General features: G+C 42.0%; 2 non-coding genes and 3 pseudogenes across 2 annotated transcripts; all 5 read right to left on the reverse strand.

The window, feature by feature from the left end:
• Positions 1 to 9,987: 9,987 nt before the first annotated feature.
• Positions 9,988 to 10,212, reverse strand: LOC134584180 (U2 spliceosomal RNA; annotated as a pseudogene).
• A 6,352-nt stretch (positions 10,213 to 16,564) lies between these two features.
• On the reverse strand, positions 16,565 to 16,755 carry LOC134583957 (U2 spliceosomal RNA). The gene has a single exon (XR_010086323.1). It is a non-coding gene; the product is annotated as a U2 spliceosomal RNA (small nuclear RNA).
• A 1,006-nt stretch (positions 16,756 to 17,761) lies between these two features.
• On the reverse strand, positions 17,762 to 17,952 carry LOC134583958 (U2 spliceosomal RNA). Its single transcript, XR_010086324.1, has one exon. It is a non-coding gene; the product is annotated as a U2 spliceosomal RNA (small nuclear RNA).
• A 999-nt stretch (positions 17,953 to 18,951) lies between these two features.
• Positions 18,952 to 19,157, reverse strand: LOC134584200 (U2 spliceosomal RNA; annotated as a pseudogene).
• A 6,381-nt stretch (positions 19,158 to 25,538) lies between these two features.
• Positions 25,539 to 25,715, reverse strand: LOC134584144 (U2 spliceosomal RNA; annotated as a pseudogene).
• Positions 25,716 to 26,124: the final 409 nt, after the last annotated feature.

Consider the following 26,124-nt stretch of genomic DNA (forward strand, 5'->3'; position numbering starts at 1 on the left):
AAGTAGCTGGGAGAGCTAGACGATACGCCACTGGGTTAATTCGAGTCAAGATCCTGTAGGGACCAATATAACGAGGAGCGAATTTCATGGAAGGAACTTTAAGGCGAATATTCCTAGTACTCAACCAAACTCTATCACCTGGAACGAAATTCGGAGCCGCCCTTCTACGTTTGTCAGCATGTTTCTTAACCAGCATAGAATTGTGTAGAAGAATCTGTCGAGTCTGATCCCACAACTTCCTCAAATTGGCCACATGGACATCAACCGACGGCACTCCTTGGGAAGGAGAAACCGAGGGAAGAATAGATGGATGAAAGCCATAGTTCATGAAGAAGGGGCTTGAATGCGTAGAGTCACAAACGAGATTGTTGTGCGCAAACTCCGCCCAAGGAATCAAACCGACCCAATCGTCCGGGTGTTCGGAAACAAAACAACGTAAGTACTGCTCAATCTTCTGGTTGGTTCGTTCGGCAGCTCCGTTAGACTGAGGATGATAGGCGGAAGAAAAATTCAATTTGATGCCTAATTGAGAACAGAATGATCTCCAAAAACGTGAAACAAATTGGGAGCCTCTATCAGAAGTGATCTCCGAAGGAATCCCATGCAAGCGAAAAATCTCTTTAGCAAATATCTCCGCCAATTCAGGAGAAGTCGGAAGTTTAGGCAAAGGTACGAAATGTGCCATCTTGGTAAACCTATCGACTACGGTGAGGATAACAGTGTGCCTTTTAGAAACAGGCAAATCCACAATAAAGTCCATTGCCACACAGGACCAAGGTTTATCAGGAATTTCCAGAGGTTGTAGAAGGCCACAAGGAAGCGAATGCGGTAGTTTAGTTTTAGTACAGACCTCACAAACTCCGATAAAATCCTTAATATCCTTCCGTAACGAAGGCCACCAGAAATCTTTGGAGATCAAAGAATACGTCTTGCGAACACCCGGATGACCAGCCACCTTACTCTCGTGAAGACACTGTAAGAGCTCCAGTTGGAGTTCAGGAGGAACGAAATGTCTGGAAGCAGGAGTCAGTCTAGGTGCCAGATGCTGCAAGCTCCTTATCTGCTCAAGTAGCGGAGAGTGGACTTTGAGAGTAGTGTTAGCGATAATGTTACACTTGGGTACTATAGAGGACAAAACCGGCTCAGATATGGCAGCAGGTTCATATTGGCGAGACAAGGCATCGGCTTTAGAATTCTTAGAACCTGGCCTATATGTGAGTACGTAGTTGAAGTGAGTGAGGAATATGGACCAACGAGCCTGTCTAGATGATAGTCGTTTAGCCTCTCCAATATAGGATAAGTTTTTATGATCTGTCAAAATAGTAACAGGATGCAAAGTACCCTCCAATAAATGTCTCCACTCCTTTAAGGCCATTATAACCGCTAGGAGTTCCCTGTCACCAATGTCATATCTGCTTTCAGTACCTGACAATTTTTTGGAAAAGTATCCACAAGGATGTAATGGTTTATCTACACCCAACCTTTGGGACAGAACGGCACCTATACCTGTCTCAGAAGCGTCAACTTCGAGTAGGAAAGGTAGTGTAGTATCAGGGTGAACCAAAATTGGTGCGGAAGCAAACAGCTCCTTGAGTGTCTTAAAAGCCAGAAGTGCTTCAGTAGACCAATTCTTAGTATCAGCCCCTTGTTTGGTCATGTTGGTGATGGGAGCAATGATAGAGGAGTATCCCTTAATGAAACGTCTGTAGTAATTGGAGAAACCAATAAATCTCTGGATAGCCTTGAGACCCTTAGGTAAAGGCCAATCTAATATGGATTGGAGCTTCTCCGGATCCATTTCAAACCCCTCTCCAGAAATCACGTAACCAAAAAAGGTAGTTTGGGATTGGTCAAAGCTGCATTTCTCTAATTTGCAGTATAAGCCATGCTGAAGAAGTTTGTGTAAAACCCTTCTGACTTGTCCGTGGTGAGTTTCAATATCCCTGGAATGTATAAGTATATCATCAAGGTATACAATCACACAGTCATCTTGAAACTCCCTAAGAACCTCATTAATAAGATCCTGAAATACCGCCGGGGCATTGCAGAGACCAAAAGGCATTACAGTATACTCATAGTGCCCATATCGAGTATTGAATGCAGTTTTCCACTCGTCTCCGTCGTGAATTCTCACCAAATTATAAGCACCTCTAAGGTCTAACTTAGTGAAAATCTTAGAACTTTTTAATCGATCAAAAAGCTCGGTGATCAAGGGAATCGGATATACATTTCTAATGGTTATCTTGTTAAGACCTCGGTAGTCAATGCAGGGTCTTAAAGTACCATCCTTCTTTTTAACAAAAAAAAATCCAGCCCCAGCAGGGGAGGAGGATCTTCTAATGAACCCCTTGTCTAGGTTTTCACGAATATACTCCTCTAGAACTAAGTTCTCATTCGTAGACAAAGGGTATACATGACCCCTGGGGGGCATAGTACCAGAAAGTAAATTAATTTTGCAATCAAAAGGCCTATGTGGTGGTAAGGTATCAGCCTTTCCTTTGTCAAATACTGCCTTTAAATCTTGATACAAGGACGGTATCTGTACTTTGGTAGGGTCGGTAGCGTTATTAAGTGCGTTGACACTACAGAGAGGTGACACTTTCTTTAAACAATTCTCTTGACAATCCTGACCCCACGAAACTATTTCCCCTGATCTCCAATCTATAACGGGGTTATGTCTCTTAAGCCAGGAGTATCCCAGGACTATGGGAACAGAAGGAGATGAAATGAGTAGTAGGGATATTTCCTCCTTGTGTAGAATACCAGTAGTTAAGTTAAGAGGTGTAGTCTCCCGGAAAATCACAGGCTCAACTAAAGGTCTACCATCAATGGCCTCAACAGCCAAGGGTGTCTTCCTTAACTGGGATGGGATAGTGTGTTTGGTGAGAAACTTTTGGTCGATAAAACTCTCAGCAGCGCCGGAGTCTATCAATGCCATAGTCTCTAAGGTTCCCTTTTCCCAAGTTAAAGAGACCGGTAATAGGAGTCTATGTTCTTTGTAGTTATGAGTAGAGGACAAAATCGAAACACCCAAGGTCTGTCCTCTAGAGAAACTTAGGTGCGAGCGTTTCCCGGACGACTGGGACAGCTCAAACGTACATGACCTCTGGCTCCACAATACATACACAGTCCCTCCCTTCTCCTGTACTGTCTCTCCTCCTCTGACAGACGAGTAAGACCTAACTGCATAGGTTCTGAAACCTGTGGAGTTTTGGTTTCAGAAATTTGAAATGATGGTGCTAGTCTAAAGGAAGACCCACCAGTTCTATCTCGAGTATTCTGCCTCTCCCTTAGACGTTCGTCAATACGAGAGATAAAGGAAATTAAGTCTTCCAGGTTCTCGGGAAGCTCTCTTGTCGCTACCTCATCAAGTATTACATCGGATAATCCATTTAAAAATACGTCTATATAGGCCTGTTCATTCCATTTTACTTCTGCCGCCAAAGACCTGAACTCTAGTGCGTAATCCACAAGTGTTTGGTTGTCTTGTCTAAGGCGCAACAGTAATCTGGCTGCATTGACCCTCCTGCCAGGGGGATCAAAAGTTCTTTTAAAAGCAGCTACAAAGGCATTATAGTTATAGACTAATGGATTATCATTTTCCCACAACGGATTAGCCCATCTCAGAGCTTTCTCAATGAGTAAGGTAATAATAAATCCCACTTTTGCCCTATCAGTAGGGTAGGAACGGGGCTGTAGCTCGAAATGGATACTGATCTGGTTCAAAAACCCACGACACCTCTCAGGAGAACCAGCATAACGTACAGGCGGGGTAACTCGGGAAGAAGCACCTACAGTAGCTACCTCTAGCCCTGAACCCACAGAGGAAGCAGACGTATTACGCATCTCCTCGGGTGGATTAATAGGACGTGATAGCAGCGCCTGTAGTGCTAGAGCCATCTGATCCATCCTATGATCCATGGCGTCAAACCTAGGATCAGGAGAACCAAGCTGACAATTTGTACCTGCAGGATCCATGGCCCTGTCGTAATGTCAGGATCGGGTCAGGGATCCAACACGCAGAGTACAAAGAGTAGCAGATACGTATACCGGTCCTTAGAATGGCCGGACTTAACATAAAACTACGATAGAATGGTCAGAGACAAGCCGAGGTCGAGGGAACGAGAAGACAGGTAAGCGAGAGACAAGCCGGGTCAAGGATAACAGAAAGACAGGAGAGTAAATACCAAAGCCGGGTCAGAACCAAAAGGCAAGAGAATAACAGAGCACTGTGTGACTAGGCAGACTAGAACCACGACAGGGCAATGAGTAAATGAGAGAGCCACTGTTAAGTATCCTGGTTAGGGAGAGAAGACACGCCTCCGGCGAGTCCTGATTCGTCTCCAGAGATTTGAGTGACAGGACGTTCCGGGTTGGCGTCATGACGTCGACCTCCGGTCCTCCTGCTATAAAAGGAAGTGACTCCCTCGCGGCCGGCGTTTGCAAGACCGGGTGAACCGCGAGGAACCGAGGAGACATGCCGTCCGGACGGATAAACTTCTAAGTCTCTACCTCTCTCAGAGGTAGAGGCTTCAGGTACCCTGACACCTAGCCAAATTCCTTCCATACTGTCTCTCTCTTGTTGCTAAACAATTATGCACCGCCATCCACCCAATATCTCTCTGTCTATTAACAATTTCAATTTCATCCATTTTTTTCCACACCTCTTTACTTTGCTGTTCATTCAAACCATCAATCCCACATATATTCTCATTCTCATCCAAAATCTTAAAAACCGCTTTCTTTTCACACCATACCTCGTTCGACACTTTTTGTAAACCATACTTCCTTACGCACAAATCAATTCTCTTATAAAACCACGGAACTTCAAAACAAATTGGTTTTGTTCTTGCAATCTCACACAAACCATTTTTTCTCAAACACATTCCTGCAGCATACTTCAACATACATGCGACCAAATTCTCCTTATTACATATCTTCACGCATAATCGAACATAATGAATCCATAAGAATCTTTCAACATCCGGAACACCCATACCACCATTCTTACGTTTCTTAACAACTATCTCTCTACTCAATCTCTCCATTCTACTACCCCAAAAAAACAAAAAAATTATTCTCACTAATTTCCTCAAATTCCTATTATCAATTGGAAAAACAAAATTTATATAAAGCATAATCGGTAGCAGAACCGCTTTTATAATCAAAACTTTACCCTCACACGACAACACTCTACTTGACCACAAACCAATCTTCTGATTCACCCGACTGACAACCTTATTCCAACTAGCTTTCCCTTTCAAATCATCATCAAATTTAACACCCAAAACTTCAATTTCTTCATCCACAACAGGCCAACCACATAATTCCAACTCTCGCCATCTTCCAAAAGCTCTACATGCACATTTATTCCAATTAACTCTGAAACCACTCACTAAACAAAAAATCTCCACAATCAACTTCACTCTTCTCAAACTAGCTTGCGTTCTACATACAACTGTAACATCATCCATATAACCGATAACCTTCATACATCTCGCACTACTACCCGGAATTTCTACACCTCTCACAACTTTATCATTCACAATATTTCGTAACAATGGTTCGATCACGCAAATGAAAAGTATTGGGGACAAGGGACACCCTTGTCTCACACCAGAACATACATTAAAACTATCCGTCCACCACCCATTCACTTGCACTACACTCTCAATTCCTTTATACAAACATTTAATCCAATTTACCACTTTCAAAGGCAAACCCATCCGTTCCAATATCCCAAACATAAAGTCATGCGTAACCCTATCATACGCCTTCTCAAAGTCAATCGTCGCTATAGCCACATCCATCTTTCTCTCCTTACAGAACCATAACATATCCCTCAAACCAATCAAGCTTTCCGCAATCAATCTTCCTGGCACTGCACATACTTGCTCCTCTCCCACCATCCCTTCAATCACTCTATTCAACCGATTTGCAATAAGTTTTGCCAATATTTTATAGTCCACATTCAATAAGGTTATCGGTCTCCAATTCTTCAAATCATTCTTATCACCTTTTTTATGTATCAGCACAATCACACCCTTTCTCATCGTATCAGACAGCAAACCCTCATTCAAAACCAACTTACATACCTCCAAAAAATCCTCTGCTATCACATCCCAACACATCCTATAAAATTCAACAGGCAACCCATCACTCCCAGGCGTTTTATTCATTTTAAACTGAGTCATAGTTTCAGCCAATTCAACCATATTAATATCCCTTTCTAACCATACCACATCCTCCTTACTCACCCCATTCTCAATACCACTCAATACTTCATCTTCCAGACTAATCTCTCTCTTTCACTGTATACAACCTCTCATAAAAATTCTTCACTTCATTCAACAGACCATTCCTCTCACTAACTATAACACCCTCGTCACTCAAAACTCCTTCCATCCCTTTTTTCCCTTCAAAAGCTTTCCTAAAAAAGAATCTTGTGCATTTTTCATCTTTGTCCATCACATTCAACCTAGCAGCAAACACAATCTTCCTTCCTTTTTCTTCCAAACATTTATTTCTATTTTCTCTAGCATCTCTCAACCTCAAACCCCAATTCTCTCAACTTACATAAATATTCAATCCTCCTTCTCCAATCATCCAAATTTTCACTATCCCACCTAGTTTTTTCTTTTCCTTTTTTAATAAAGAATACTTTCGTTCTTACCTTCACCCACTCCCACCATTCAAGCAAATTAGGAAAATTGTTTTTACACTTACGCCACAATCTATATTTTATACAATACTCACCTCTCACCATTTCATCCATTATCATACTTACATTCAACTTCCAATAACCTTTCCCAAAATCCATACTCACTTTCATTCTCACCTCACATTTCAGAAGGACATGATCTGAAAACGGAACCTTCTGGGTGCGCAGAGACTCTACTTGTACACCTTGTGAAATAAAACAAAAATCAATACGTGACCTAACCGTTCCCTTATCACTCCAAAAAGTAAATTTCTCATCATTCCCAATAACCCCCACCGCATCTGTATATCCTAAATCCATAATCAAATTTTTCAAAAATTTCCCAGTACTATCTAAGTTATGCTCATTCCTTGCCCCCTCCCTATCTTCCCTCCTAATTATGCAATTAAAATCCCCACATAAAAAGGTTATTACCCTCCCTGGCAAATTTAAACCCAAACATTCAAACACACACATTCTTTCCCTCTTATCAGCAGGTGCATAAATATTAATTACCCTACACACAGTGCCCCTATAAGAGAAAAAAACCACCACAACCCTCCCTGAAATAACCTCCAAAACTTTTATTACATTACACTCCCACCCTTTAAATAAAACTGCCACACCTGTATTGTTACCCCTACCACCAGAAAACACAGCGGGTCCCAAATCCCAGGTAGCTATCCGTGGAGCTTCAGACAAACAGCATTCCTGCAAACAGATAATTTGGAAAGTTATGTTTTTCAAAAAATCAAAAATTACAGCTCTTCTTGCTGCAGCCTTAATGCTTCTTACATTAAGAGAACATACTGAAATCGGAGTGAAAACCTATTCAGATAAAATATCATCTCAAGTTTCCTCATCCAATTCCACACTTGTTCTAGGGACCTGCGAAAATCCCGAAATATCCTTGAATCTGGATACTGCACGGGAATCAAAAACAGGAGAGACGGAACCTGAAGCATCCGACTCTACCAAACCACTCCCTTCAGGTGAAGATACCATCAAAATTTTAGGAAACTCCCTAGAGAGCTTCTGACTCTTCCTTTTCTTTTTAATAGCCGGAAACACCTCCTCCTCCTCCGAATCTTCAGAACCCACCTGTATAGATGAACCTGCCACATCCATACCGGGTTCAATAGGCTCTCCATACTCCATGGCTTCTGCTACAGCTGAAACTTCCACCTCCACCATACTCGCCTGTTTTTTCGCCAGATCTTCCGCCATAATTTTAGCATGAATCTCTTCATATTCCTCCCTGGACCTCAACTGGGTCCCATAGGTAAGAATAAAAGCAATTTTAGTTTTAGAAGTCTGCTTCGTCCCCGCCACCTTATCACCACCTTCATTCCCACCACCGCCAGCACCAAAATCCATAGCAAAAAGATCTTTTTGTACATTCGGGCACGTTCGTGCCATGTGACTGTCAGCACCACACAAATCACACTTCCTTCTCTCTTCACACCTTGCAGCGGTGTGCCCTTCACCAAAACAGTTCCTACACACCAAACCCTTCACACAATCCTCACTCAGGTGACCAAACTGGAAACAATTTCGGCAAAACTTGGGTTGACCCGGGTAAAAAAGGTAACCTCTATTGCCTCCAATCGAAAAGTTTTGGGGTGGATGACGAAGACCACTTGCATCAGTAGTATCCTTTTTCAAGGTAACAAAAAACTTTCGCTTACCATTAAAAACCCCAAAACAATTCACCAGTTTCACCGGCTTAGCAACCATGGAACAATACCTACTTAAAAAAGCAGAAATCTCTTCGTCAGTGACAAATGGGTTGTACATATGAACAACTAACGGAACCTTGGAAACAGGCACATATGGCAAAAAGGATACACCTTCCAACAGAACATCAGACACCTTCTGCTTACTTCTCTCCATAATGGTCGTTACCTGTTCCTGTTCCATCAGCGTAACATCATATACTCCCCTTGCAGGAAAATCCTGAATGCAAAATAAGCACTCACGAGGCAACTTCAAAAGACCTTCCAGGATTTCCTTCTGCACCGTATACAGCCCAATATTCTTCCTCTTCTCCTCAGAAATAAACAGCCGAACTGTCTTCGGATAGGCTGGCGTGCCTCGCTCCATCCTACGGGATCACTCCTCGTTTCTGCTGAAGGCGCGGGTCGCCCCCCAATAGCAGCATCAGGTCAATGTCCTCTAAAAGAAGACATAGCCTGAAGGCCGAGGGGCTTGCGTTGCCAAACAAGCAGAACCTTCTGACCAGACCAGAATAAACTGATCTTAGCCAAAAGGCCGAGAAGCGATAACCAGAATGGGCGCCCAGCTACTCACCTGCCGTTCGCTGGCGCTTGTTCAGCTTGCGGTGAGCCTTGGGCACAGTGCCGCCTTTTCCTCATCTAGGTGTAAGCTGGCTACAAATAGCAACAGAGACAAAGTCACCAGAGCAGCAAACAACCTCTAAACCCTTGAAACCCAGCTCCCCTTCTTAACCTTGTCCATTCCTCCCCCTCCCCTCCAGACATACCTTGCACCTCTGTCTCTCCTGCTCAGCTGCTACCGCTGATAAGGTGCCTAACGAGGTTGCTGGATCACCTGGTCTGGTCCTCTTCAGCTGCAAGTAGGGTAGATAGAGCAAGCAATTAAGCACCACCTGCTGATTGCTCGCAATCACTCAATAATGCAATTAATTAAACCTTTAATTGATTGATAACCTAGATGTTGCTCAGATTTCCCTCCAAAACGTTTGTGCTGTCATTGCAAAGACCAGCATGCTGCAGGCTGCATCAAATTTGCATAATTAATCCCGCCCACTTTTCCAACACTGATAATGCACGCTGCCAGCCAGCCAGCCAGCCAGCCAGCCAGCCAGCAATACATACTCTGACTTCTTCACAATGGATATGTACTGGACACTTTTATTCCATGAAGTGATTACACAGATTTACATGATAACAATGATTAAATAAATACATGGGATCAGGTGAACAGAATTGCATCGTGCACAGCACATGATAGAGAATAACAATCAGACTAGCGATCAATCCAAACGAAACAATAACAGTTAACAAACATTGCTACAAGTGTCCATAATTCAAGGAATGTCATGTTTTTGGTCCGTTCCGTCCAGGCTTCATTCAGGCATGCCATGCCGCAGACAGGGGGAGGCAGAGCTCGCACTTAGACAGAACAGAGAAAAAAGCAGGGAAGGAAGAAGGAGAACAAGTTTGCCTTCGTTCTCGCCAAGTGAGAGTCCAGTGGCTTTTTGCATTTTTTGTTCAATCAATCAATCTATTTTTTAACCAGCATAAGAGAGGTGCACCGGTCCTGGAGGTACTGCAATACCAGGTCAATGCGTGGAGTGGACAGAGCAAGCTCTTCTTCCATCTCCCTGTTCCAAAAATCCATTTAATATATGGTCCCCAGATAGGGGACGTATCAGATATTAAACTGATAAGAACAGATTTTTTTTTTTTTTTTTTTTTTTCCGAACCACTCAGTCACAGAGCATTTCCTCCAGATAACATTCAAGGAATCTCTCAGGTAACATCCTCATGATTCTTTTTCAAATAAAATTTATAATAATCACACTATAATCACAACACATCAAACCCCATCACCACCCCAGAAAAACCAAAACACAATACACCCATCAAGAACCTTCAAATTTATAAAAACAATCACACATTCCAAAACATACTTACCCCTAAATAAAGCAAATATATACATATTATATTTACATTATACACAACTTTACCACACAACCCACCACCCCGGCATTTTTTTTTTTTTTCTTTTTTTGAAAAATACATCATACCCACCCAATTAAACATAAAAATCTTCACAACCCACCACCCAGCATTACCAATACCCACCAACCATCTTCATTTAAACCCTATAAGAAAAGACACATGTATTAATAAACTTGCACTATACATAACTATTCCTCATTTTTTTTTTTTTTTTTTTTTTTTTTTTTTTAAATTAACATATTATACAGAAAACAATCAACGGACCACAATTTGCACAAAAAACCTACCCACCACCTACCAAATCTTCATGTGCACCATTTCTTCCACTTCTTGGTTTTCCACACACCTTCAGCATCCATTTCATTCTTCCTCTTCACATCTCTTAAATAATATAAGTACATTTTGCCTCTCACCATACGTACACAAGCATCAACCGATAAATCTTCGTGTTTGAAAACAATTAAATTTCTAACATCCCACAACGTTTCTTTGATACATGCCATCATCATCCACAACACTCTCTCTTTCTCTTTTTCTAACTTACACAATCCAAACAATAACACTTCAAATGAAAACACAGGTATCCCAGACAATCCTACCACCAATTTCAATAATTTTTTGTTCACTTCCCTAACAAACTCACAGTTCCATAACACATGCACTACATTCTCTCTTCCACCACACCCAGCTCTCGGACACAATTCAGACCTTGCCAATCTTCTCCCATACTGCATTTCTCTCGTAGGCAGACAATTATGGATAGCCATCCACGCCAAATCTCTCTGTCTGTTAAAAATTTCTACATCATTCATCCTTTTCCATACTTCCTTACTCTGATTCTCATTCAGTCCATCAATTCTAATTACATTCTCTCTTGCATTCAAAATTTTAAAAACCTTTCGTTTCTCACCCCATTCATTAAGTGAAACATTTTGCAATTCATACTTATTCACACAGACATCAATCTTCCGATAAAACCACGGTACCATAAAACAAACTGGCTTTGTCCTCTCAATCTCATGCAACCCATATCTTCTAAGACTCATACCCGCCGCATACTTTAACATGCAAGCAACTATACTCTCTTTCTTGCAAATCTTCACACACAAACCCACATAATGCACTAACAAAAACCTTTCCAAATCCGGCACATTCATGCCACCATTCTTCCGTAATTTATACACTTTCTCTCGGCTCAATCTTTCCATTCTGCATCCCCAAAAAAATAAAAATATAATTCTCACCAACTTCCGTAAACTTTTATCTCCAATTGGAAAAATAAAATTCACATACAATATTATTGGTAATAAAACTGATTTTATTATTAAGACCTTGCCTTCAAAAGATAACACCCTGTCACTCCACAACCCAATTTTCTGATTCACTCTATGAACAATATTGTTCCAACTTTCTTTCCCTTTTAGCTCTTCATCAAATTTCACTCCCAAAACTTCAATCTCATTTTCCACCACGGGCCAACCACACAACTCTATCTCTCTCCATTCACCAAACGTCTTGCACACACATTTATTCCAATTAACCTTAAAACCACTCGCCATACAAAAAATTTCCACCAATAATCTCACTCTTCTTAACCCTGCTTGTGATTTACATACAATAGTTACATCATCCATATACCCAATCACCTTCATACTCCTTGCATTACTACCCGGTATCTCAATTCCTTGCACAATCTTCTCATTCATAATATTTCTCAACAAAGGCTCAATCACACATATAAAAAGAATGGGGGACAGGGGACAACCCTGCCTCACCCCTGATCTTATCTTAAAACTCTCAGTCACCCATCCATTAACTTGTACTACACTTTCCACATCATTATACAAACATCTAATCCATCGCAGTAATTTATCAGGTACTCCCATTCTTTCTAACACACTAAACATAAAGTCATGCGCCACTCTATCATACGCCTTTTCAAAATCAACAGTTGCTACAGCTACTTCTTGCTTTCTTTCCAAACAATACCACAACACATCTCTCAATCCAATTAAACATTCTGCAATCTGTCTTCCCGGTACCGCACACACTTGTTCCTCCCCAATCATATCCTCAATCACCATCTTCATCCTATTTGCCATTACTTTTGCTATTATTTTAAAATCCATATTCAATAACGTAATCGGCCTCCAGTTTCTCAAATCATGCTTCACCCCTTTTTTAAATATTAAAACAATCACTCCTTTCCTCATTGATTCAGTCATTCTTCCTTCCCTCAAAACAAACTTACATACCTCCAAAAAATCTTCTTCAATCAAATTCCAACACATTCTATAAAATTCAGCAGGCAATCCATCACTCCCAGGTGTTTTATTTAATTTAAAATTACAAATAGTATCATGCAATTCCTTTTTATCCACATCTCTTACCAAAAAACTAACATCCGACTCATTTATTTTCTTATCAACATACTTCATTACATCACCTTCCAAACGTACATCTCTCATTTTTTCTTTATACAACTCACTATAAAATCCATACACTTCATTCAACATTAACCCCTTGTCACTCACAATAACTCCTTCCTCAGTCAATATACCATCCATACCTTTTTTACACTCAAAAGCTTTTTTAAAAAAGAACCTTGTACATTTTTCATCCAATTCTAACACATTCAATTTTGCTGCAAACACAATCTTCCTACCTCTCTCTTCTAAACACTTCCTCTTACATTCTCTTGCTTCTTCCAATTCATCCTCAACCTTCCATCCCAATTCTCTCAATTTACACAAATAGTCAATACGCTTTCTCCATATATCCCAACATTCTCTCTCACGTCTTGCTTTTTCCCATCCTTTCCTTATGAAGAATATTTTAGTTTTCAATTTTATCCATTCCCACCATACACTTATATCTTCAAACTTATTTTTACAATCCCTCCATCTACCATAACTTATGCAATATTCCTCTCTCACCTGCTCATCCATCAACATTTGTACATTCAACTTCCAAATACCTCTACCAAATTCCAATTTCACATTCGTTTTCCCTTTACAAACTAACATCACATGGTCTGAAAATGGAACCCTTGATGCACACAAAGATTCAGCAATAACACCTCGTGACGTAAAACAAAAATCAATACGTGACTTAACATTACCCTTATCACTAAAAAAAGTAAAAACCTCCTCCTCCCCCATAACCCCTACTGCATCTGTGAACCCAAAATCCCTAATTAAATTAAATAACATCCGACCTGATCTATCTAACTGATATCCGTCACCTGAACCTATTCTATCTTGCCTTCGAATGATACAATTAAAGTCCCCTACTAAAAACGTACCCTCCCTACCTGGCATCACCAAACCCAAACATTCAAACACAGCCACTCTCTCTTTTTTCACTGCGGGTGCATAAACATTAATAATTCTAAATACCGTACCCCTAAACAAAAAGTAAACAATCAAAACCCTCCCCGTAATAAATTCCAACACCTTAACCACCTCAAATTCCCATCCCCTAAATAAAATTGCTACACCAATATTACTACCATCACCACTCGAATAAATAGATGGGCCATATTCCCATTTTGTCCCCAAAGGTCTCTCCGCCAAGTTACATTCTTGCAAACAAACAACGGCAAGAATTAGTCTGCTCAAAAAATCAAAAATTAGAGTTCTTCTTGGAGCGGCCTTAATGCTCCTAACATTTAGGGAGACGACTGAAAACATCAGAAGAAAAAAGCTTCTTCATCATCTTCACGTCTTCTCATCTGAAAAACCTCCCCCCCCGGACTCCCGGGAGGGACTCAGAGCAAACCCATGTCTCATAGCCGACCTTGCATCAAAACACGGAGACATAGGATCCGAAGCCTCAGATCCTGACTGCTCCTCCAAATCAGACAGGGACGCCATTAACGGATTCGGGTATTCCCTCGAGAGGGTCTGTGTGTTCTTTTTTATTTTCTTAGACACCGGGGGGCTATCAACACCTACATCTTCACCAAGATCCGCCAAGAGTGAGGGGCCTGCCACCACCACTTCAGCAGCAACTCCTTCTTCCAGCTCCATACCTTCTGTCTCCGCCAACTTCTGCAGTTTTTTCACACCATCTTCGGCCATTAATTTCGCGTGTCTTTCCTCTATTTCCTCCCTGGACCTAAGCTGGGTCCCAAAGGTCGGAATAAAAGGAATCACAGGTTTTAACAGAGGCTTTTTTGCATTCCCACTGCGGTCTTTTTCCACCTCACTCACACCTTCTGCGGTATCTGTCTGGGGAGGGTCCCGCCACAACTTAGGACAAGACCTTGCCATATGGCTCCGAGAACCACACAGATCGCAACATCTCCTTTCTGCACATTCGGCAGCAGTGTGACCCTCCCCAAAACAGTTCCTACAACACTGACCTTTCACACATTCGTCGCTTAGGTGGCCGAACTGGAAACAATTCCTGCAAAACTTTGGCTGCCCTGGATAGTACAGGTAACCTCTGTTACCCCCAATTGAAAAGTTCTGGGGTGGGTGTTTAATCCCACTCGACTCTGACGGATCTGGTCTTAGTGTCACCAAAAACTTCCGTTTACCATTGTAAACCCCAAACATATTCACCAACTTAAATGGTGTACCCACCACCGAACAATATCTATTCAAAAACACCGTGATTTCTTCATCCGTAACAAAGGGGTTGTACATGTGTACAACAATCGGGACTTTCACCACAGGTACATAAGGGGTAATGGTAATCCCATTCAACAATACGTCACCCTCTTTGTGCTTCAAACGCTCCATCACCGTGGTTACTTGGTCTTGCTCCATAAAAGACACATCGTAGACACCTCTCGAGGGAAAATCCTGCACGCAGAAAAGCCAGGCTCTTGGGACCTGCAACAAGCCTTCCAACACATCCTTCTGGATCACATGAAGCCCGACAGCATTTCTCCTTTCTCCATTCACAAAAATCCGGATCGATTTAGGATACGACGGAGCACCTCTCTCCATCTTTGAATCCCTTCTCGTTCCCAGTGAAAGCGCAGGTCGCCCCCCAATAGCAGCATCCAAGCCACGCCTCCACAAGGAAGACGCAGCCGGAAGGCCGAGGGGCTTGCGTTGCCAACACCGGGACCTTCTGACCAGACCAGCTGTTACACTTGATCTTAGCCAAAAGGCCGAGAAGCGATAACCAGAATGGGCGCCCAGCTACTCACCTGCCGTTCGCTGGCGCTTGTTCAGCTTGCGGTGAGCCTTGGGCACAGTGCCGCCTTTTCCTCATCTGGGTGTAAGCTGGCTACAAATAGCAACAGAGACAAAGTCACCACAGCAGCAAACAACCTCTAAACCCTTGAAACCCAGCTCCCCTTCTTAACCTTGTCCATTCCTCCCCCTCCCCTCCAGACATACCTTGCACCTCTGTCTCTCCTGCTCAGCTGCTACCGCTGATAAGGTGCCTAACGAGGTTGCTGGATCACCTGGTCTGTCTGTTCCTCTTCAGCTGCAAGTAGGGTAGATAGAGCAAGCAATTAAGCACCACCTGCTGCTGATTGCTCGCAATCACTCAATAATGCAATTAATTAAACTTTTAATTGATTGATAACCTAGATGTTGCTCAGATTTCCCTCCAAAACGTTTGTGCTGTCATTGCAAAGACCAGCATGCTGCAGGCTGCAGCAAATTTGCATAATTAATCCCGCCCACTTTTCCAACACTGATAATGCACGCTGCCAGCCAGCCAGCCAGCCATACATACTCTGACTTCTTCACAATGGATATGTACTGGACACTTTTATTCCATGAAGTGATTACACAGATTTACATGATAACAATGATTAAATAAATACATGGGATCAGGTGAACAGAATTGCATCGTGCACAGCACATGATAGAGAATAACAATCAGACTAGCGATCAATCCAAACGAAACAATAACAGTTAACAAACATTGCTACAAGTGTCCATAATTCAAGGAATGTCATGTTTTTGGTCCGTTCCGTCCAGGCTTCATTCAGGCATGCCATGCCGCAGACAGGGGGAGGCAGAGCTCGCACTTAGACAGAACAGAGAAAAAAGCAGGGAAGGAAGGAAGAAGGAGAACAAGTTTGCCTTCGTTCTCGCCAAGTGAGAGTCCAGTGGCTTTTTGCATTTTTTGTTCAATCAAAAAATCTATTTTTTAACCAGCATAAGAGAGGTGCACCGGTCCTGGAGGTACTGCAATACCAGGTCAATGCGTGGAGTGGACAGAGCAAGCTCTTCTTCCATCTCCCTGTTCCAAAAATCCATTTAATATATGGTCCCCAGATAGGGGACGTATCAGATATTAAACTGATAAGAACAGATACTACACTTGATCTTAGCCAAAAGGCCGAGAAGCGATAACCAGAATGGGCGCCCAGCTACTCACCTGCCGTTCGCTGGCGCTTGTTCAGCTTGCGGTGAGCCTTGGGCACAGTGCCGCCTTTTCCTCATCTGGGTGTAAGCTGGCTACAAATAGCAACAGAGACAAAGTCACCACCAGAGCAGCAAACAACCTCTAAACCCTTGAAACCCAGCTCCCCTTCTTAACCTTGTCCATTCCTCCCCCTCCCCTCCAGACATACCTTGCACCTCTGTCTCTCCTGCTCAGCTGCTACCGCTGATAAGGTGCCTAACGAGGTTGCTGGATCACCTGGTCTGTCTGTTCCTCTTCAGCTGCAAGTAGGGTAGATAGAGCAAGCAATTAAGCACCACCTGCTGCTGATTGCTCGCAATCACTCAATAATGCAATTAATTAAACTTTTAATTGATTGATAACCTAGATGTTGCTCAGATTTCCCTCCAAAACGTTTGTGCTGTCATTGCAAAGACCAGCATGCTGCAGGCTGCAGCAAATTTGCATAATTAATCCCGCCCACTTTTCCAACACTGATAATGCACGCTGCCAGCCAGCCAGCCAGCCAGCCATACATACTCTGACTTCTTCACAATGGATATGTACTGGACACTTTTATTCCATGAAGTGATTACACAGATTTACATGATAACAATGATTAAATAAATACATGGGATCAGGTGAACAGAATTGCATCGTGCACAGCACATGATAGAGAATAACAATCAGACTAGCGATCAATCCAAACGAAACAATAACAGTTAACAAACATTGCTACAAGTGTCCATAATTCAAGGAATGTCATGTTTTTGGTCCCTTCCGTCCAGGCTTCATTCAGGCATGCCATGCCGCAGACAGGGGGAGGCAGAGCTCGCACTTAGACAGAACAGAGAAAAAAGCAGGGAAGGAAGGAAGAAGGAGAACAAGTTTGCCTTCGTTCTCGCCAAGTGAGAGTCCAGTGGCTTTTTGCATTTTTTGTTCAATCAAAAAATCTATTTTTTAACCAGCATAAGAGAGGTGCACCGGTCCTGGAGGTACTGCAATACCAGGTCAATGCGTGGAGTGGACAGAGCAAGCTCTTCTTCCATCTCCCTGTTCCAAAAATCCATTTAATATATGGTCCCCAGATAGGGGACGTATCAGATATTAAACTGATAAGAACAGATACTACACTTGATCTTAGCCAAAAGGCCGAGAAGCGATAACCAGAATGGGCGCCCAGCTACTCACCTGCCGTTCGCTGGCGCTTGTTCAGCTTGCGGTGAGCCTTGGGCACAGTGCCGCCTTTTCCTCATCTGGGTGTAAGCTGGCTACAAATAGCAACAGAGACAAAGTCACCACAGCAGCAAACAACCTCTAAACCCTTGAAACCCAGCTCCCCTTCTTAACCTTGTCCATTCCTCCCCCTCCCCTCCAGACATACCTTGCACCTCTGTCTCTCCTGCTCAGCTGCTACCGCTGATAAGGTGCCTAACGAGGTTGCTAGATCACCTGGTCTGTCTGTTCCTCTTCAGCTGCAAGTAGGGTAGATAGAGCAAGCAATTAAGCACCACCTGCTGCTGATTGCTCGCAATCACTCAATAATGCAATTAATTAAACTTTTAATTGATTGATAACCTAGATGTTGCTCAGATTTCCCTCCAAAACGTTTGTGCTGTCATTGCAAAGACCAGCATGCTGCAGGCTGCAGCAAATTTGCATAATTAATCCCGCCCACTTTTCCAACACTGATAATGCACGCTGCCAGCCAGCCAGCCAGCCATACATACTCTGACTTCTTCACAATGGATATGTACTGGACACTTTTATTCCATGAAGTGATTACACAGATTTACATAATAACAATGATTAAATAAATACATGGGATCAGGTGAACAGAATTGCATCGTGCACAGCACATGATAGAGAATAACAATCAGACTAGCGATCAATCCAAACGAAACAATAACAGTTAACAAACATTGCTACAAGTGTCCATAATTCAAGGAATGTCATGTTTTTGGTCCGTTCCGTCCAGGCTTCATTCAGGCATGCCATGCCGCAGACAGGGGGAGGCAGAGCTCGCACTTAGACAGAACAGAGAAAAAAGCAGGGAAGGAAGGAAGAAGGAGAACAAGTTTGCCTTCGTTCTCGCCAAGTGAGAGTCCAGTGGCTTTTTGCATTTTTTGTTCAATCAAAAAATCTATTTTTTAACCAGCATAAGAGAGGTGCACCGGTCCTGGAGGTACTGCAATACCAGGTCAATGCGTGGAGTGGACAGAGCAAGCTCTTCTTCCATCTCCCTGTTCCAAAAATCCATTTAATATATGGTCCCCAGATAGGGGACGTATCAGATATTAAACTGATAAGAACAGATTTTTTTTTTTTTTTTTTTTCCTTTTTTTCGAACCATTCAGTCACAGAGCATTTCCTCCAGATAACATTCAAGGAATCTCTCAGGTAACATCCTCATGATTCTTTTTCAAATAAAATTTATAATAATCACACTATAATCACAACACATCAAACCCCATCACCACCCCAGAAGAACCAAAACACAATACACCCATCAAGAACCTTCAAATTTATAAAAACAATCACACATTCCAGACATACTTACCCCTAAATAAAGCAAATATATACATATTATATTTACATTATACACAACTTTACCACACAACCCACCACCCCGGCATTTTTTTTTTTTTTTTTTTTGAAAAATACATCATATCCACCCAATTAAACATAAAAATCTTCACAACCCACCACCCAACATTACCAATACCCACCAACCATCTTCATTTAAACCCTATAAGAAAAGACACATGTATTAATAAACTTGCACTATACATAACTATTCCTCATTTTTTTTTTTTTTTTATATTTTTTTTTTTTTTTTTTTTTATTATTTATTATTATACAGAAAACAATCAACGGACCACAATTTGCACAAAAAACCTACCCACCACCTACCAAATCTTCATGTGCACCATTTCTTCCACTTCTTGGTTTTCCACACACCTTCAGCATCCATTTCATTCTTCCTCTTCACATCTCTTAAATAATATAAGTACATTTTGCCTCTCACCATACGTACACAAGCATCAACCGATAAATCTTCGTGTTTGAAAACAATTAAATTTCTAACATCCCACAACGTTTCTTTGATACATGCCATCATCATCCACAACACTCTCTCTTTCTCTTTTTCTAACTTACACAATCCAAACAATAACACTTCAAATGAAAACACAGGTATCCCAGACAATCCTACCACCAATTTCAATAATTTTTTGTTCACTTCCCTAACAAACTCACAGTTCCATAACACATGCACTACATTCTCTCTTCCACCACACCCAGCTCTCGGACACAATTCAGACCTTGCCAATCTTCTCCCATACTGCATTTCTCTCGTAGGCAGACAATTATGGATAGCCATCCACGCCAAATCTCTCTGTCTGTTAAAAATTTCTACATCATTCATCCTTTTCCATACTTCCTTACTCTGATTCTCATTCAGTCCATCAATTCTAATTACATTCTCTCTTGCATTCAAAATTTTAAAAACCTTTCGTTTCTCACCCCATTCATTAAGTGAAACATTTTGCAATTCATACTTATTCACACAGACATCAATCTTCCGATAAAACCACGGTACCATAAAACAAACTGGCTTTGTCCTCTCAATCTCATGCAACCCATATCTTCTAAGACTCATACCCGCCGCATACTTTAACATGCAAGCAACTATACTCTCTTTCTTGCAAATCTTCACACACAAACCCACATAATGCACTAACAAAAACCTTTCCAAATCCGGCACATTCATGCCACCATTCTTCCGTAATTTATACACTTTCTCTCGGCTCAATCTTTCCATTCTGCATCCCCAAAAAAATAAAAATATAATTCTCACCAACTTCCGTAAACTTTTATCTCCAATTGGAAAAATAAAATTTACATACAATATTATTGGTAATAAAACTGATTTTATTATTAAGACCTTGCCTTCAAAAGATAACACCCTGTCACTCCACAACCCAATTTTCTGATTCACTCTATGAACAATATTGTTCCAACTTTCTTTCCCTTTTAGCTCTTCATCAAATTTCACTCCCAAAACGTCAATCTCATTTTCCACCACGGGCCAACCACACAACTCTATCTCTCTCCATTCACCAAACGTCTTGCACACACATTTATTCCAATTAACCTTAAAACCACTCGCCATACAAAAAATTTCCACCAATAATCTCACTCTTCTTAACCCTGCTTGTGATTTACATACAATAGTTACATCATCCATATACCCAATCACCTTCATACTCCTTGCATTACTACCAGGTATCTCAATTCCTTGCACAATCTTCTCATTCATAATATTTCTCAACAAAGGCTCAATCACACATATAAAAAGAATGGGGGACAGGGGACAACCCTGCCTCACCCCTGATCTTATCTTAAAACTCTCAGTCACCCATCCATTAACTTGTACTACACTTTCCACATCATTATACAAACATCTAATCCATCGCAGTAATTTATCAGGTACTCCCATTCTTTCTAACACACTAAACATGAAGTCATGCGCCACTCTATCATACGCCTTTTCAAAATCAACAGTTGCTACAGCTACTTCTTGCTTTCTTTCCAAACAATACCACAACACATCTCTCAATCCAATTAAACATTCTGCAATCTGTCTTCCCGGTACCGCACACACTTGTTCCTCCCCAATCATATCCTCAATCACCATCTTCATCCTATTTGCCATTACTTTTGCTATTATTTTATAATCCATATTCAATAACGTAATCGGCCTCCAGTTTCTCAAATCATGCTTCACCCCTTTTTTAAATATTAAAACAATCACTCCTTTCCTCATTGAGTCAGTCATTCTTCCTTCCCTCAAAACAAACTTACATACCTCCAAAAAATCTTCTTCAATCAAATTCCAACACATTCTATAAAATTCAGCAGGCAATCCATCACTCCCAGGTGTTTTATTTAATTTAAAATTACAAATAGTATCATGCAATTCCTTTTTATCCACATCTCTTACCAAAAAACTACCTTCCGACTCATTTATTTTCTTATCAACATACTTCATTACATCACCTTCCAAACTTACATCTCTCATTTTTTCTTTATACAACTCACTATAAAATCCATACACTTCATTCAACATTAACCCCTTGTCACTCACAATAACTCCTTCCTCAGTCAATATACCATCCATACCTTTTTTACACTCAAAAGCTTTTTTAAAAAAGAACCTTGTACATTTTTCATCCATTTCTAACACATTCAATTTTGCTGCAAACACAATCTTCCTACCTCTCTCTTCTAAACACTTCCTCTTACATTCTCTTGCTTCTTCCAATTCATCCTCTACCTTCCATCCCAATTCTCTCAATTTACACAAATAGTCAATACGCTTTCTCCATATATCCCAACATTCTCTCTCACGTCTTGCTTTTTCCCATCCTTTCCTTATGAAGAATATTTTAGTTTTCAATTTTATCCATTCCCACCATACACTTATATCTTCAAACTTATTTTTACAATCCCTCCATCTACCATAACTTATGCAATATTCCTCTCTCACCTGCTCATCCATCAACATTTGTACATTCAACTTCCAAATACCTCTTCCAAATTCCAATTTCACATTCGTTTTCCCTTTACAAACTAACATCACATGGTCTGAAAATGGAACCCTTGATGCACACAAAGATTCAGCAATAACACCTCGTGACGTAAAACAAAAATCAATACGTGACTTAACATTACCCTTATCACTAAAAAAAGTAAAAACCTCCTCCTCCCCCATAACCCCTACTGCATCTGTGAACCCAAAATCCCTAATTAAATTAAATAACATCCGACCTGATCTATCTAACTGATATCCGTCACCTGAACCTATTCTATCTTGCCTTCTAATGATACAATTAAAGTCCCCTACTAAAAACGTACCCTCCCTACCTGGCATCACCAAACCCAAACATTCAAACACAGCCACTCTCTCTTTTTTCACTGCGGGTGCATAAACATTAATAATTCTAAATACCGTACCCCGAAACAAAAAGTAAACAATCAAAACCCTCCCCGTAATAAATTCCAACACCTTAACCACCTCAAATTCCCATCCCCTAAATAAAATTGCTACACCAATATTACTACCATCACCACCCGAATAAATAGATGGGCCATATTCCCATTTTGTCCCCAAAGGTCTCTCCGTCAAGTTACATTCTTGCAAACAAATAACAGCAAGAATTAGTCTGCTCAAAAAATCAAAAATTAGAGCTCTTCTTGGAGCGGCCTTAATGCTCCTAACATTTAGGGAGACGACGGAAAACATCAGAAGAAAAAAGCTTCTTCATCATCTTCACGTCTTCTCATCTGAAAAACCTCCCCCCCCGGACTCCCGGGAGGGACTCAGAGCAAACCCATGTCTCATAGCCGACCTTGCATCAAAACACGGAGACATAGGATCCGAAGCCTCAGATCCTGACTGCTCCTCCAAATCAGACAGGGACGCCATTAACGGATTCGGGTATTCCCTCGAGAGGGTCTGTGTGTTCTTTTTTATTTTCTTAGACACCGGGGGGCTATCAACACCTACATCTTCACCAAGATCCGCCAAGAGTGAGGGGCCTCCACCACCACTTCAGCAGCAACTCCTTCTTCCAGCTCCATACCTTCTGTCTCCGCCAACTTCTGCAGTTTTTTCACACCATCTTCGGCCATTAATTTCGCGTGTCTTTCCTCTATTTCCTCCCTGGACCTAAGCTGGGTCCCAAAGGTCGGAATAAAAGGAATCACAGGTTTTAACAGAGGCTTTTTTGCATTCCCACTGCGGTCTTTTTCCACCTCACTCACACCTTCTGCGGTATCTGTCTGGGGAGGGTCCCGCCACAACTTAGGACAAGACCTTGCCATATGGCTCCGAGAACCACACAGATCGCAACATCTCCTTTCTGCACATTCGGCAGCAGTGTGACCCTCCCCAAAACAGTTCCTACAACACTGACCTTTCACACATTCGTCGCTTAGGTGGCCGAACTGGAAACAATTCCTGCAAAACTTCGGCTGCCCTGGATAGTACAGGTAACCTCTGTTACCCCCAATTGAAAAGTTCTGGGGTGGGTGTTTAATCCCACTCGACTCTGACGGATCTGGTCTTAGTGTCACCAAAAACTTCCGTTTACCATTGTAAACCCCAAACATATTCACCAACTTAAATGGTGTACCCACCACCGAACAATATCTATTCAAAAACACCGTGATTTCTTCATCCGTAACAAAGGGGTTGTACATGTGTACAACAATCGGGACTTTCACCACAGGTACATAAGGGGTAATGGTAATCCCATTCAACAATACGTCACCCTCTTTGTGCTTCAAACGCTCCATCACCGTGGTTACTTGGTCTTGCTCCATAAAAGACACATCGTAGACACCTCTCGAGGGAAAATCCTGCACGCAGAAAAGCCAGGCTCTTGGGACCTGCAACAAGCCTTCCAACACATCCTTCTGGATCACATGAAGCCCGACAGCATTTCTCCTTTCTCCATTCACAAAAATCCGGATCGATTTAGGATACGACGGAGCACCTCTCTCCATCTTTGAATCCCTTCTCGTTCCCAGTGAAAGCGCAGGTCGCCCCCCAATAGCAGCATCCAAGCCACGCCTCCACAAGGAAGACGCAGCCGGAAGGCCGAGGGGCTTGCGTTGCCAACACCGGGACCTTCTGACCAGACCAGCTGTTACACTTGATCTTAGCCAAAAGGCCGAGAAGCGATAACCAGAATGGGCGCCCAGCTACTCACCTGCCGTTCGCTGGCGCTTGTTCAGCTTGCGGTGAGCCTTGGGCACAGTGCCGCCTTTTCCTCATCTGGGTGTAAGCTGGCTACAAATAGCAACAGAGACAAAGTCACCACAGCAGCAAACAACCTCTAAACCCTTGAAACCCAGCTCCCCTTCTTAACCTTGTCCATTCCTCCCCCTCCCCTCCAGACATACCTTGCACCTCTGTCTCTCCTGCTCAGCTGCTACCGCTGATAAGGTGCCTAACGAGGTTGCTGGATCACCTGGTCTGTCTGTTCCTCTTCAGCTGCAAGTAGGGTAGATAGAGCAAGCAATTAAGCACCACCTGCTGCTGATTGCTCGCAATCACTCAATAATGCAATTAATTAAACTTTTAATTGATTGATAACCTAGATGTTGCTCAGATTTCCCTCCAAAACGTTTGTGCTGTCATTGCAAAGACCAGCATGCTGCAGGCTGCAGCAAATTTGCATAATTAATCCCGCCCACTTTTCCAACACTGATAATGCACGCTGCCAGCCAGCCAGCCAGCCATACATACTCTGACTTCTTCACAATGGATATGTACTGGACACTTTTATTCCATGAAGTGATTACACAGATTTACATGATAACAATGATTAAATAAATACATGGGATCAGGTGAACAGAATTGCATCGTGCACAGCACATGATAGAGAATAACAATCAGACTAGCGATCAATCCAAACGAAACAATAACAGTTAACAAACATTGCTACAAGTGTCCATAATTCAAGGAATGTCATGTTTTTGGTCCGTTCCGTCCAGGCTTCATTCAGGCATGCCATGCCGCAGACAGGGGGAGGCAGAGCTCGCACTTAGACAGAACAGAGAAAAAAGCAGGGAAGGAAGGAAGAAGGAGAACAAGTTTGCCTTCGTTCTCGCCAAGTGAGAGTCCAGTGGCTTTTTGCATTTTTTGTTCAATCAAAAAATCTATTTTTTAACCAGCATAAGAGAGGTGCACCGGTCCTGGAGGTACTGCAATACCAGGTCAATGCGTGGAGTGGACAGAGCAAGCTCTTCTTCCATCTCCCTGTTCCAAAAATCCATTTAATATATGGTCCCCAGATAGGGGACGTATCAGATATTAAACTGATAAGAACAGATTTTTTGATTTAAAAAAAAGTCTTTATTTCGAAATAAACAGTTTACAGTTTAAAACATATCTGCGTCGAAGCGCAGTGTCATACATTCTTATATACTTTATATCTTGCTAGCAGTCAGTTTTGGGCACTTTGGGCTGAGACCTTTATTAGTGCCCAAGTACCAACTGCCAACCATACAAACATTAAAAGCACCCATACCTTCCCACCAAAACAACAATAATAAATAAAAGGGGGAGGGGAGGTGAGGGGGCTTTCCGACTTTAACTAATAGGGGTTTTGTTGATTGGGGTCAAGTCTCTGGAAGAAGAAAGGGGGCGGAGGGGGGGGGGGGGGGGGCTGAGGGGTCTAGGGCTCAGTCCTCTTCTTCTTCACCGAGGTTGTCTATGGTGTCATAGTCTCTGAGCAGGCTGTGGACCAGCCTGCGGCAGTCTCG

This window comes from Pelobates fuscus, chromosome 13, assembly GCF_036172605.1.
Source record: "Pelobates fuscus isolate aPelFus1 chromosome 13, aPelFus1.pri, whole genome shotgun sequence".
NCBI lineage: Eukaryota > Metazoa > Chordata > Amphibia > Anura > Pelobatidae > Pelobates > Pelobates fuscus.